Below are 15018 nucleotides of genomic sequence, written 5' to 3' on the forward strand. Positions count from 1 at the left end.
AGTGTCACCAAGAAAAAATGTAAAACGAAGGAAAACTGGAGTTCCAACCCATGCATGCCTGAAGGCAAGGCAGAGAATAGCTCTTATATGAGGGAATTTGCCACTTTGAAAGCCTGGGAAATCAGTCAGAAGACATGCTAGGAGTATAGGACATGATAAATGGGTCTGTTTTATCAGACCAGGACAGAGAGACAGGTGAAACATAATTTTAAGCTGTGAAAAACCTTTTTGTCTTCAATTTTTTTCCCCTACAACGTGCAATGAACACACCCCACGAATTCCCAAAGGCCAAAATACATCAAGATTCAGAAAAAGACTAAATGGATACAGACAGCAAGAATATCCAGATTCATTAGAATTAATGGAAGTTAAAATGTCAGCGAGTATATTAAACTCCCTGCTTCAGGGTGCAGGAAACACTTCAGTTGTTAGACACAGCTGGAGTGGGGAGAAGGAGGGTGGAGAGCCATCTCCACCTCTGACCTTTCTCCAGCCTCCATCAGACGTTCTTGCAGCAGAAGGATGACACAAGGTGGGCAGATGGCTGATGTGTCTCACTTTGGTGTTCCCTATGTTTGGACATAGAGCCAGGGCAGAGCCCTGCAGCTGTGCTCACCTTGTCGGTGCTGCTGGGTGCTTGCCCTTCCAGTGCAGGAGCCATCCTCCCATGTGCAGGGAGCAGCAGCCTTTGCTGGAAGGAGATGTCTCTTCCCAAGCTGCATGAGAACTTGCCTCTGCATGGAGGTCAAAGATGAGACATCACCCTCGTGCCCACAGTGTGGTGAGAGATGTCTGTGTTCAGTTTTGGGATGGCTGTACTGCTAATGAAGCCTCTGGTTGGTGTCTCAAAGTAGAGATGGGTGGTACTTTCCCATTAGCAACCTGTCCTGTGCAAGCAGAATGGTGCTCACACCAAGACAGTTTCACTCCAATAGTCCCAGGGCCTCTGTTTTCACTCTTTCTGTAACAGACCTGGAAGTCCTAGTAAGCCTGGGAAGCTACTAGGAAAAAAATGGTGACAGGTTTTTGAGGTGCTGGAGAGGACCTGAATACAAATTAAAGCTCCCAGCTACATTTCTAATTTGAGCTTAGACAAATCAACTAGCCTTCTAGTGCTTTTCTATCTTATAAATAGGATCATTAACTCCTCCTTCCCATTCCTTTTTCCTCTTCTCTATTTGTAGTGAGCACTTCAGGGCAGGCTCTATTTCCTTCCATAGGTACAAACCTTCTCCGGCTCAAGGTGCTTCTGAAACCCTACTGCATATAGATGACATGGAATCAGCAAAGGTGAAGACTCTTTCCCTACCAGGAGCAGCAGCGAGGAGTGGGAGAAAGCCAAAAGACTGTTACCTCTGTTCATGTCTTAGGGAGCAAGTAAGATACCTGGGGTCTGAGTCCACTCATAAATGGAAACCAGAACCGTGCAGTCCCAAGCTGGAGGCTCAGTTATGTGCAGAAAGAAAGTCTTGCTGAAGATGGTGAGTGATGTGTGGGCCCATGGCCTCGACTTCTGGTGTGTTTTTCTGTGGCATCTACAGGAAGCATCTATCCTCACGTATACATCTGGGATGAGGAAGAGGAAGGAGAAATGAAACATCGGGGCATCCATCTCTGTCCCAGGGCTGGGCATTTCAAATATAGACACAGTATTGCATAAGGTAGTCATGCTAGAAAAGGGCTGTGTGTTGTTTAGATCTGAATGTTGCAACTGTTCAGGCTTGATCCCACATTTCTCAGAGCTAGTAACAAAGCTTGTGCTGGCTTCAGTACTGCTGGAAATCAGACCACTTGGCCAAGGCAATCGTACCTTGATAGGTACATAGCTAGTAGGAACTAGTAGGACCTCACCATCCCATAACAGGTGACCATGATTTAGCAAAGATTACCTCAGAGTAGTCTCCACAGTTGCAGAACAAGCTCTCAAGTTAGTAGAAACAGGGTGATGGAGGAAAGAATTTAATCCTATTTGCCTTGTGAGTGCTTATGCTACATCCAATACCTGCAGCAAAGCTCAAAAAAAAGAAACAACAGAGAGAAGTCTTTGCAATTGCTTTGCATGTACTTAATTATGAAAATGGAAAACCATGGCTTTAGAGGTACAGACAAGAAGATCTTTTGAGTATTTAAGGCTCTGGGAAGCCTTAAGGAGAGCCAAGGAAAGACCAGTTCAAGCACTTAAAGTCTGCTGTGCTTCTCTCAGTCCCAAGAGTAAAGCTTCGACATACAATTAAGAGGGAGAGCAGGACATAAAGTGAAACAAGTAAAAGGGCTGCTTACCTTCTCACTGTTTATGTTCTGAGCACTACAGAAGGAAAATGACTGGATCTTCCTCTCCTTCCATTCCTCCAGCTAGCTGGGTGGTGCAGGGGAGAAACCTACATAAGACAAGAACCTGAAATTTAAAGTGTTGTTGTGTTGTTCATCAAATGTGTTACAGTAGATAAAGGTGGCTCTACCTCAGCCTTCTTGGGGTAGGCACCTGTCTACAGCTTATCTGCAATGAGAGCTTAAGCTGCTCTTGAGTGTCCATGGCCTCAGACGGCCATCTCATCAATGGAGACCTGAAGCATGATAGTTATGCTGTGGTTACATCCCCAGGGAACACTGTAGCGTCTCTGCACTGCCCTCACCCTCGGGCATCCTCAAGAGAAAAACCAAATTTACTCTATACTGAGTGCAACAGGACTGTGATGAAGTTTGGTCTTCAGGTCTCTGCAGAGCAGAGAAATGGGATTCCAAGTCCTGTGACAGAGGGAAGATGAGTGGAAGGCACTGACTGGGAGAAGTAGCTGGGTGTTTCATTAGTGTGATGAGCCAACAGAAGCAGCTCCCATGTAAAAAGCCTAACATCAGGTGACCACCTTGTAGAAATGAGATGGAGGCTGTGCACCAGCTCATGGCAGTACAGCAGCCTTCTTGTGAGCAGCAGATGGAGGTAGAAAGGTCAACACTACCTAGGGAAGGTGGTTCTTCACTGATGTGTAGTTTGGTGTGGAAATCCCTGTCACAGGGCACTGTGGATACTAAATCATAGAATCATAGAACGTCGTGAGTTGGAAGGGACCCACAAGGATCAAGTCCAACTCCTGTCCCTGCATATGACAACTCCACAGTTCATACCATGGGTCTGAGGACGTTGTCCAGTCTCTTCTTGAATACTGACAGGCTTGGGGCTGTGATACCTCCCTGGGGAGCCTGTTCCAGTGCTCCACCACCCTCTGGGTGAAGAACCTTTTCCTAATGTCCAACCTAAACCTCCCCTGGCACATCTTCCTGCCATTCCCTTGGGTTCTGTCATTGGTCGCCAGAGAGAAGAGTTCAGCACCTACCCTTCCTCCTCCCCTTGTGAGGAAGCTGTAGACCATGCTGAGGTCTCCTCTTCTCCAGGCTGAACAAACCAAGTGATTTTAGCTGCTCCTCATATGGCTTCCTCTCCAAACTCTTCACCAACTTCCTGGCCCACTTCTGGACACTCACCAGTACCTTAATATATTTTTTATATTGTGGTGCCCAGAACTGCACAGAGTGCTCCAGGTGAGGCTGCACCAGTGCGGACCAGAGCGGGACAATCACCTCCGTCACCCGGCTGGCAATGCTGTGCTGGATGCTCCCAGGACACGGTTGCCCTCTTGGCTGCCAGGGCACACTGTTGGCTCATGTTCAACTTGCTGTTGACTAGAACCCCCAGATCCCTCTCTGCAGAGCTGCTTTCCAGCATCTTGTCCCCCAGTCTGTATGTACAGCCAGGATTGCCTTGTCCCAGGTGCAAAATCCAGCACTTGCTCTTGTTGAACTTCATGCGATTGGTGATTGCCCAGTTCTCCAATTTGTCCAGATCCCTCTGCAGGGCCTCTCTGCCCTCGAGAGTGTCAACAGCTCCTCCCAATTTTGTGTCATCAGTGAACTTACTAAGTATTCCCTCAGGTCCTGAGTCTAAGTCATTTATGCAGACATTGAAGAGTGCTTGCCCTAAGATGGATCCCAATGAAACCCCACTAGTGACTGGTCGCCAGCCCAACATAACCCCATTTACTAGAACCCTTTGAGCCCGGCCTGTCAGCCAATTGCTCATCCGCTGCATTGTGTGTTTATCCATCTGTGTGCTGGACATCTTGTCCAGGAGGATACTGTGAGAGACAGTATCAAAGGCTTTACTGAAATCTGAAAAGATAAAATTGACAGGCTTCCCTTGGTCAACTAGGTGGGTAACCGTGTCGTAGAACAGAATTAATTTTGTTAAGCAGCACTTTCACCTCATGAACCTGTGCTGGCTGGGACCAATGACTGCATTGTTGTTCGGATGTTTTTCCATAACTCCCAGAACGATCTTCTCCGTGATTTTGCCAGGAACAGAAGTGAAGGTGACAGGCCTGTAGTTGCCAGGGTCATCCCCATTGCCCTTCTTGCAGATTGGGACGTTTACCAGCTTCCAGTCATCTGGGACCTCTCCAAGATTCCCAGGAGCGTTGAAACATCATGGAGAGTGGTCTCGCTATGACATCAGCCAGCTCTTTAAGCACGCTTGGATGAATCTAATCAGGTCCTATCAGCTTGTAGGGATCTAGCTGGAGTAGTAATTACCATACAAGTTCTGGATTGATTTGGAGTATATCGTTCTCACAGCCATGGTTTTCTAAGTCAGGGTTATGGGGGCTGCCAAGTCCATCATCGGTGTTGAAGACCAAGGCAAAGAAAGCATTAAACGTCTCAGCTTTGTCTATGTCCCTGTTAATAAAGTGACCATGCTAATCAAGTAATGGGCCAATGTTATTTCTAGTTTGCCTTTTGCCATTCATACATTTTAAAAAGTCTTTTTTATTGTCCTTCACAGTACTGGCCAGCTTCAATTCTAATTGAGCTTTGGCAACACAAATTTCTTCCCTACAGTGACGAGCGGCATCTCAGTAGTCCTCCCATGTTGCCTGACCTTTCTTCCACTGACCATGTAATTTCTTTTTTTTGCTGTATTTCAAGAAGAAGATCCCTGCTCAGCCAAGCTGGCCTTTTGCCTCACTTGCTACATGTTTTGCATTTTGGAATTGCCTGTTCCTGTGCTTTTAGTAGGTGGTACTTGAAAAATGACCAACACTGATGGACTCCAAGACCTTCAAAAGCTTCTTCCCAGGGAAACTTACTAACTAGTTCTCTGAGCAGACTGAAGTCTGCTCTCCTCATATCTAGTGCTAAGGTCTTGCTGGCAGTTTTCCTCCCATTAGCAAAAAATTTGAACCTCACTGCTCCTGCAGGGGGATTGGACTAGATGATCTTTTGAGGTCCCTTCCAATCCCTAACATTCTGTGATTCTGTGATTCTGTGATTCTTGCTTTGTGGTCGCTGTGGCCAAGGGAGCTACCAGTCACTACTTCTCCCACAAGACCCTCTCAGTGAGAATCAAATCTGAGTGGGCACCTTCCCTTAGTACCTGCACCAAGAAGATATCATCCAGATGTTTTAGGAATCTTCTGGACCTGTTGGTGCCAGCCGTGTGATATTCCCAGTTGACATCTGGCAAGTTGAAGTCCGCCATAAGGACAGGGGCAGATGACTTGGAGGATTTGCTTAGTTCCTTAAAGAATAACTCATCAGTGTCCTCATCCTGGCTGGGTGGCTTACAGTAGACACAGTAGATATCAGTTTTATTTGTCTGACCCTTAATCCTTACCCAGAGGCTCTCAACTTTGCCATTGCCAGCTGCCAGCTCCATGCAATCCAGCCCCTCTGCTACATACAGTGCCTCCTACCCTGCCTATCCCTTCTGAATAGCATGTAGCTGTTCATCCTGTTAGCATGGGCTCAAGGGGAGACAGAAGGAGTGGAGAGAGGAGAAATCCATTGAGGATTTCTAAATGCACAGAAGCCAATCCCAGCTCAATAAAACTCTAAGCCACTAATTGGAAGAGGCAGGTTGAGAACAGAGGGGGAGTATCACGCCTGTCTTCCTTCCATACTACTTTGTCCTCTATCAGAGACAGTCACTATGCTAGACAGACCTGTGGTCTGATTCGGCAGCGCTTTCTGGGTGTGATGGGCATGCAAGGGACCTTGCTCTCCAACACCTCGCCATCCTTCTGGAGCAGCAACAACAGCAAATATAAAACCCATGCTCTTATCCACTGTGCTTCGAGGGGCTGTAGTTTTTACCTAGAGCAGCCTGGCCTCTATACTCTGAGAGACTAGATGGCACTTTAGCAACACAAGCACATCTCCCACAATGTCCTATGAAAGGCATATGGGCATGTGGTGAGCAAGTGCAACAACCTCTGTAGCCACCAAGGCCACATGTCAACCTTCCTGCAGCTCATAAGTGTGCACTTGGTGCTTCAGCAACAGAGACTGCAGTGCCACCACAGCATGCTGGTCATAGCCTGCTTTTCAGTGTTTAACAATTGCCAGCATCCACTCTTTATTCGTTCAATGTGGCAATTTCTCTTTCTCCTAGGGCGGAATAGAAGAGCCCCCATTCTCCTGTGTCTGGATAATCTGGATGTAAAAGTGTCCAATCAAACATGACCGCATGACATAGTATGGTACAGACTACATTCATGTGCATCTGTGCTGATTTTCTGTCATTAAAGTACTAATTCTTATCGCACCACGGTATTTTTTTCTGGAGGGCCACAGGAAGCCCTGTAGACTTTGCCATGTTAGGGTGCTATGACCACTAGGTCTGGAATTGAATTCATGTTGCTCACATTTTACATCAACTTCACATGTAAAAGGAACGAATATTTGTTTCTTACAAACGGTTAATTGTTCAGAATGCTGGACTTGAGATGCCACTTGTTCTCTGTTATAAAATACACTACTGTTACTAGCAACCACTTAAAATAAACCTCCAACATTTTAAAATTGCTATTAATTCCTTATTGGAACACATCGCATCTTCATTTTGGGCCATCAGTCTCTTTAAACAAACCAAATAGCCACCTGTGTAACGCACAGTTGTGCTGGGTCAGCTGAGATAGGGTTAATGTCCACAGGTAGCTGGGGGGATGACACAGCCAGGACAGCTGACCCAAAACTATCAAAAGGGGTATTCCATACCACAGAAGGTCATGCTCAGTTATAAAAGAGGGGCTGTCTTGGGGAGAGGCCTCTCTCTTTCTCACTGCTCAGAGTGGAGCGGTCTAGAATGCTCTCAGTTCTCTCTGGACCACGCAGTTTGCTGCTGTTGTGTTTCAAGCACGAGCTGCTGTCCAGGTTGCGGGGGGGAGTTGATGCAGGCTGTGATTGGGAATCCACAATTGCTACTTCAGAGGAGGTGAGCTACAGTGTCAGGATTGACACGTGGTGAGAGATTGCGCGGTGTATCTATCGCTTTGTATATTCTTTCATTGTTGTTGTTATTGTTTATTTGTTTGTTTTGTTTGCCTTTTTTTTCACTTTTCCATTAAACTTTTCTTATCCCAGCCCACAAATTTTGCCTTTTGTTTCCTGATCCTCCTCCCCATCCAACTGGTGGCATGTAGTTTTATCTACCAGCTTGGGGGTCTGGGGCTAAACTATGACAACAGTGAACTCTTGTCTCTGTGGGTGAGAAGGGAGAAAGTGCTGCAACATAAGCTTTGTCATAAATATGCCTCCATCCTTCCATGGAGATCTCACTTTGTCATGGTCTAACCCCACTGGTAGCTAGGACTACACAGCTGCTTGCTCACATCTCCTCCCCGCACCCCTAAGTGGGATGGGGGAGAGAGTCAGAAAGAGAAAAAAGACTTGTGGACAGCAAAGAAAAAGAATATAATTATAGAATATACAAAACAAGTGATGCCCAATGCAATTGCTGACCATCTATAACCTCCCTGGCAGCCTGTTCCAGTGCTCTGTCACCCTCACTGTGAAGAAGCTTCTTCTCAAATTTAAATGGAACCTCCTGTGTTCCAGTTTATACCCATTGCCCCTTGTCTTACCATTGTCTGTCACAGAGAAGAGCCTGGCTCCATCCTCATGACACTCACCCTTTACATATTTATAAACATTAATGAGGTCACCCCTCAGTCTCCTCTTCTCCAAGCTAAAGAGACCCAGCTCCCTCAACCTTTTCTCGTAAGGGAGATGCTCCACTCCCTTAATCATCTTTGTTGACCTGTGCTGGACTCTCTCAAGCAGTACCCTTTCCTTCCTGAACTGAGGGGCCCAGAACTAGACACAATATTCCAGATGTGGTCTCACCAGGGCAGAGTAGAGGGGGAGGAGAACCTCTCTCGACCTACTAACCACCCCCCTTCTAATACACCCCAGGATGCCATTGGCCTTCCTGGCCACAAGGGCACAGTGCTGGCTCACGGTCATCCTGCTGTCCACCAGGACCCCCAGGTCCCTTTCCCCTACACTGCTCTCTAATAGGTCATTCCCCAACTTATACTGGAACCCGGGGTTGTTCCTGCCCAGATGCAAGACTCTACACTTGCCCTTGTTATATTTCATTAAATTTTTCCCCGCCAACTCTCCAGCCAGTCCAGGTCTCGCTGGATGGCAGCACAGCCTTCTGGCACGTCAGCCACTCCTCCCAGTTTGGTGTCATCAGCAAACTTACTGACAGTGCACTCTATTCCCTCATCCAAGTCATTGATGAATATATTGAATAATACTGGTCCCAGGACTGACCCTTGAGGCATTCTACTAGATACAGGCCTCCAACTAGACTCTGTCCCATTGAACACAACTGTCTGGCTTCTTTCCTTCAGCCAGTTCACAGTCCACCTCACTACCCGATTGTCCAGACCACACTTCCTCAGTTTAGCAGCAAGGTTGCTGTGGGAGACTGTGTCAAATGCTTTACTGAAGTCAAGGTAGACCATATCCACTGCTCTGCCATCATCTAGCCACCTGTTTTTGTCCTCATAAAAGGCTATGAGGTTGGTTAAGTATGACTTCCCCTTGGTGAAGCCATGTTGACTGCCCCTAATGACCCTCTTATCCTTGATATGCCTTGAGATGGCACCAAGGATAAAGTGTTCCATCACTTTCCCAGGGATGGAGGTGAGGCTGACCGGTCTATAGTTACCCAGGGCCTCCTTCTTGCCCTTTTTGAAGACCGGAGTGACATTTGCTTTCCTCCAGTCCTCAGGCACTTCTCTCGTTTCCCATGACTTAGCAAAGATGATGGAGAGTGGTCCAGCAATGACTTCAGCCAGCTCCCTCAGCACCCGTGGGTGCATCCCGTCTGGACCCAGGGATTTATGGATGTCCAGATTGCTTAATTGCTCCCTAACCAAGTCCTTATCAACCAAGGCAAACTCCTCCATTGCCCTGCCTTCCTCTGGGGCCTCAGGGGTACAGGGCTCCTCAGGACAGCCTCCGGCAGACTAGACAGAGACAAAGGTGGCATTCAATAACTCTGCTTCTCTGTATCTTCTGTCACCAGAGCACCCACCTCATTCATCAGTGGGCCTACGTTGCCTCTGGTGTTAGTTTTATCTGCCATGGATTTGAAGAAGCTCTTTCTGTTGTCCTTGACCCCTCTTGCCAGGTTTAACTCTAAGGAGGCCTTAGCTTTCCTAGTTGCCTCCCTACATCCTCTGACAGCAGCCTTATATTCTTCCCAAGTGGACAGCTTCTCCTTCCATGATCTGTAAACTCTCCTCTTCCACTTGAGTTTGTCCAGCAGTTCCTTGTATAACCACGCAGGTCTCCTGGCTCACTTCCTTGACTTACTACGTGTCGGGATGCTCTGATCTTGAGCTTGGAAGAAGCAGTCCCTGAATGCTAACCAACTATCTTGGGCCCTTTTACCTTCAAGCAGCCTTGCCCGTGGGATTTCCCCTAGCAATTGTTTGAAAAGGCCAAAGTTTGCCCTGCTGAAGTCCAGGGTTGCAATTCTGCTTGGTATTCTGTTCCTGCCACACGAGGCATGACCTGGGACATGAGATAACAGCTGGGCTGGAGAGGACAGAAGCAGCCATGCTTATGTGTCTGGCCTAGTGAAGAAGCAACTGGCTTGTAGCGAGGCTGCAATGACTATATGGGCAGTATGTGCTTGTGGGATCCTGTAATGTGTGCATTGTTTCTTCCCCTTGGAGGTAACAACGAGGAGAGGTGACCTGCCCCAGTTTCCCACCTCTTGTCTACTTGCACACAGAGACAACTTCATTTTAACAAAAGGAGCCTGCTCCCTTAACTGTCTTGAATCAAGTAATGGGGATTTGGACATGCAGCTTGCCACAGAATGGCTGTAACAGAAATGGTGGCAGCTGGAATTATAAAAGCTGAGGACATTGCTCGTCTGTTTTTGGTCCAGGGTGGAAGATGCTTGTTGAGATGAAAGGACAGGAGAAACAGAGGCTGCCAGTGGCTGCTGAGCATTGTTGCCTAATACCTACTTTTTCCAGTCCTGTTGTATTTTTGTTGCTGACGCATTTGGAAAGTTAATATGGTCAGGGCCACCAGGAGTAAGAAGATCGCTAATGCCAAGATTCCTTACTTCTGGGTACTGGAAAAGGGCATCTGTAAGCTGTGCAAGTTGAGTACGAAAGAGTTCTTCTGCATCATGTTTTTTTCATCTGAGAGAGAGAGAAGGGCTCAGCATTGCTCGTATTGCCTCTCCATGATGCACAAGACAAGAAGGAAAAGGTCTGTATACATACACAAACTGCAGCTTACAGCCATTCTTGTTGCTCTTATAGGGATTTGTCAGTAATGTTATTTGCCTGTGCTCACAGGATCAGTACCACATTGTCACAAATCTGTTCATTGCCACACAGACACACGTCTGCTGGATTGCCTTGCTTTTGTCCAGAGCAATTCACAAAGCAGCTTATGGTCTTCCCAGATGAAAGGCCACTAGAAATTTGATGTATCAGTGATTTTCCCACAAATATTTTTTTCAGCCTGCTTCGTTGCCCTCCATATATCACTGCTTCACAATTGCTGGCTGCCTCCTTGCCCTTCTGCTTATTGCCATCTGACAGCAGATGCTTGGGGACAGTATAAGACTGGGGTAAGCACTCAATGATAGTTTCCCCCATAATGTTCCTTCAGCCTCCTGCAGTATGAAGCTAAGGGCCTTACTTACTTCTGATAAGCCTCAGGGGATTTTTTAATTTCCTTTTGTTAATCCAATTGATTTTTTTAAGCTGTGTCAGATGCTAGCTTACACAGTATCTTCTACCAAGAAGTTCTCCCACTCAACACAAGAACTATCCCCTTTAGTTATCTGACTTCTAGCATGATGGTTTGTCGTTGCCTAGATCCTGAACTTGAAAGAGAATAGCAGAGAGTCATTCTCTGTTCACCCTCTTCAGCCAATCCTGATGTCAGACCTCTCTTCTGCTCCTCAGCTACCCTTTCCCAGGCTGGGTAGTCCTAGCTCATCCAGTCATTCCTCCTACAGAAGTTGCTCCAGATCTGTTCCCAACTTTGTTCCTTTTCCCTGAGCCTTATTCTGCTCTTCCCTGCAACCATGACATTTTACTACCAAGGGCCAAGTCTGCCTGGCTCACTGGATCTGGTTTGTTGGGTTTGATCCAAAGGAAACTCTTTGTGGGCTTATGGGATCAGCACCTGACTGGCTGGGTTGCTGTGATGACAGTGGCATCTGAGAGGTCACTAGCTTGCCTTGCTTACTGTGCTGATGAGATACGTGCTGGCCAGTAGCCATGAAAGGATTGGCTTAGCAGGCAGCTTCATCAGATAAGGAGATTTTGGTGTCTTCCTTTCAGCTGTGGCTGCAGTAAATAGCCACTCATTTGCAGACCTGTTCAGGCAGCAAGAAATTTGGGGACCTGTAGCTTGTAGAGCAACTCTGAGAGGTCTAAGGCAGGCAAATGAGACACTGGGAAAAGGAGAGACGGGGAGAAGCAGGACTGGAGTGACCACTTATTGATCTGTTGGGCAAGTGTGAGAGCCTTATGGGTCTCTGTAATGGGAGACTAGAGATGGTCTCTGGAAATTTGGAGAAAGGGATCTGAAGAGTTTGTAATTTGCCCCTGGAAAGAACCTGACAGTCCTAGGAAGAAGCAAGAGCTTAGTTTAGGTTTCTGTCTGTGTTGCATTTTCCCAAGATGGTGGTTTGTTGGACTATAGCTCAGCATAGCCTTTCATCCTCGCTTAGCCTGAGTAATCAAAATAAGGACTGGAGGAAGGGATTCACCTAGTGTCCTCAGGATAAGAATTCCTTAAGAGCTCTATCACCTGTATCAGGAGAGGACCAAATCCGACTGGAAAGGAGAAAAGATGGGGAGCTCAGATATGAGCAGACCTCCCCATTCACAGATTTACACATGTTCTCAATTAAGCTCTGGTAGGGAATAATGCTTGCTGTCTTTCCTTTTTGATTGTTTAAGGTGAGATTAAAATGCTAATCTTGCCAGGGGGGCAAATATTTTACCCACCTCTAGCAAGCAAGAACAGCCAAGAAACAGTGCCCTGCTTCAGAGAAGAGCTGTTCCAAGAAGTTGCTGCTGGTTTATGCATCCCAAAACAAGGTTTAAAGGAGAGAGCAGTTTAGTCAGGCTTTCTGTACAGAAGTCCTGAATATTCATGTTTTCTTCACCTCAGAACAAACTGATGTTCATACAAGGTATTTCCTTCTATGATTTCCCATCATCTGTACCTTTGGTGCAGAAGTCCATGCAAGTGCTAGGGCACTGCAAAATATACCACCAGCAGTCATTGCTGGAGACGAAGCAATAGCAAATAACAGGAGGTGACTGGCAGAAATAGCCTTCTGTGGGTGAGACATAATTCTCAGTCTAAGTAAACACTTCCCAACAATTTGCTTCCTGAAAAAAATGAGACTAAGAGAAGCCTTTAAAACTGCCCAAGAAAATTAACTCACTACTAACCTGCAACAAGATACTGTCTTTAGACTAGCAAAGCTTCTCCCTAGGACCAGACCTTATAACACCACCTGCTATTGTGTTGACCAGTCCTTACACCTGTGCTTATGAATCTGACCCTCTTTCCACTAGCACACTTAGCAGACCCCCAAAACCTCCAGGCAGAGGATACAAGTGTCCATCATGACTCTGTGCATACCCAGCAGGTACAAAGCCACTGGTACAGGTGGCTGCCAAAAGCCTCAGACATCTGTGATCCTTGGGTGCGTTCTCAGCTCACACAACATCAGGGAGGTTGAAGTACTGGATGTCTGTCTTGGGGATGGGAAATACTAATTGAGCCCAGGGTACCATTGCATCAGTGAGGGGAACAGCACATTTCTGCTGGTGTGGAGTGGGCTCTCATCAGGATAGGGAGACTTTGAAGCATCTGTGAGCCAAGAGCAACTTGGCATTACCAACTAGACCCTGACATCCTTCTGTGATAATGTCCTGAAGGCAGAGGAGTCCTGCCTGCTCCCTTGTAAGGGCATGAGTGAGCAATGGACGAACAGCAGACCCATGCACTGACTGGCTTGTCCTAGAAAAGCCTCCTAACCATCACTGCATTCTCTGAGCAGGCAATAGACACTCGCATTTTCAAACAAACTCATTAACTGGCTGTCATGAACCTGAGAAAAGTTATTGTTAAGAACCTGCATCTGAATTACATAGCAGATATTTAAATAAGAGCACACAGTGCAGTTGAATGCCTCTGTAACCATCATGCCTAGTCTAGCACTCATGGACCTTTGTTAAAGTCATTGTCCTTTGCAATAGGTTTGGTATAGAAACAAGCACTGCCCTAGCCTTGCTAAGCAAGATGGGCCACACTAATATGAGCAACTTCTCTATTGTGAAACAACAGGGGCAGGACAGGCTTGACACTACACAGGCATCTACCTGTCCTCCGCATGGCCCCATCATGTAAACTGGGCTGTCACTCATTCCCCATCCTATAAATGACAGCCTGCAGCAGAACAGGTGCTTTTGCATGTGTACATTTGCGACTCTGCCAATAACAGAAAAAATCTCACCCTTCTCCTCTTTTCCCAAACCCCCTCCAAAAGCTCTGCATCCCATGAGAGGAAACCCCAGAAGGAGCTCAGCTGCCCTACTAGAACACCAACAGCCCTGCCAGGGTCCCACAGGCTGGAGACATCATTGTATTTCCCTGCAAAACCAAGAGGATCCCTTTCCCAGTTCCCCTCAGATGCCTGATTCAACACTGTGCAAGTTAAACAAAAATCATATGTTCAGAAACAGTGTAAAAGCAGATCCTTCAGAGCTCTCTGAGAGCATATGCCATATACACATGCCACACTGCCAACACTGTGGTAAGGGATTGGTTTACTGTACTAGAGAAACAAGTTACCTCCCTGCTCAGCAAGACAGGAGCCAATATTGACAAAGCCAGCTCGGAACAGAGCATATGTGGGGAACAATGTGGTAGAGAGGCTGCTGCTTAATTAACTCCAGCAAAACTGCGGAGGGCTGGTGTTTTGGGTGCCCACTTGGAAAATCCAGCCATCAGGGTCACAGTGAGACCTGTGCCACACTGAGCTCCCTTGCAGCTCCCAAGAGAGGCCTGGCAGGCACTGGGCAGGACATGAAAGAGAAAGGCTGAGCTTCTAGATGCTTGTAGGAGAGCATTTATGACCCCTCACTGCTCTTGGTGAAACCAATCGATATCGGTATGTCAAGTCCTCCCAGCTCTGAAAGCCCATTAAAAGCACAGGATGAGTGGGCTTTTCACCTGCTTTTGCTATGCAGTTGTTTTAACCCTTCTTTCTCTATTCAAAGCAATAGGATCTCCTTTTTTTGACAAGCGTGTCCCCTGGATGTTGGAGCTGGGGCTGTTGCAGCTGGATGCCAGCAGTGAATGGGAAGTCTTTGCACACACTACTGGAGTAGTCTCAGCTGTGCCAATGCCATCCCATACCCTTCCATGGCTGCCAGGCATAAAATCCAGGAGTCTAAAGATGCTTTAAACACTTAGATGCAATGAACCAATTGAAAAGCAGGAGTGGCTCTCTCTTTCAGAATATGGTGCTAAGTTACATAGAGACTACAGGGCCAAGAGCCATGGAGAGAGGTGAGAAAGGAGGTGGAACACCATCCTCCAGTGCTTTCCTTCCTCCTTTGATGATTTTCCCTTAGATTAGTCCTATTCTGTCTCTCCAGCCTTGGGACCTCT

At 46.9% G+C, this 15018-nt stretch overlaps 1 pseudogene; it reads right to left on the reverse strand.

The window, feature by feature from the left end:
* Positions 1 to 1366: 1366 nt before the first annotated feature.
* On the reverse strand, positions 1367 to 13737 carry LOC135989817 (uncharacterized; annotated as a pseudogene).
* Positions 13738 to 15018: the final 1281 nt, after the last annotated feature.

The sequence above is a fragment of the Caloenas nicobarica genome, chromosome 5 (genome assembly GCF_036013445.1).
Source record: "Caloenas nicobarica isolate bCalNic1 chromosome 5, bCalNic1.hap1, whole genome shotgun sequence".
Lineage (NCBI taxonomy): Eukaryota > Metazoa > Chordata > Aves > Columbiformes > Columbidae > Caloenas > Caloenas nicobarica.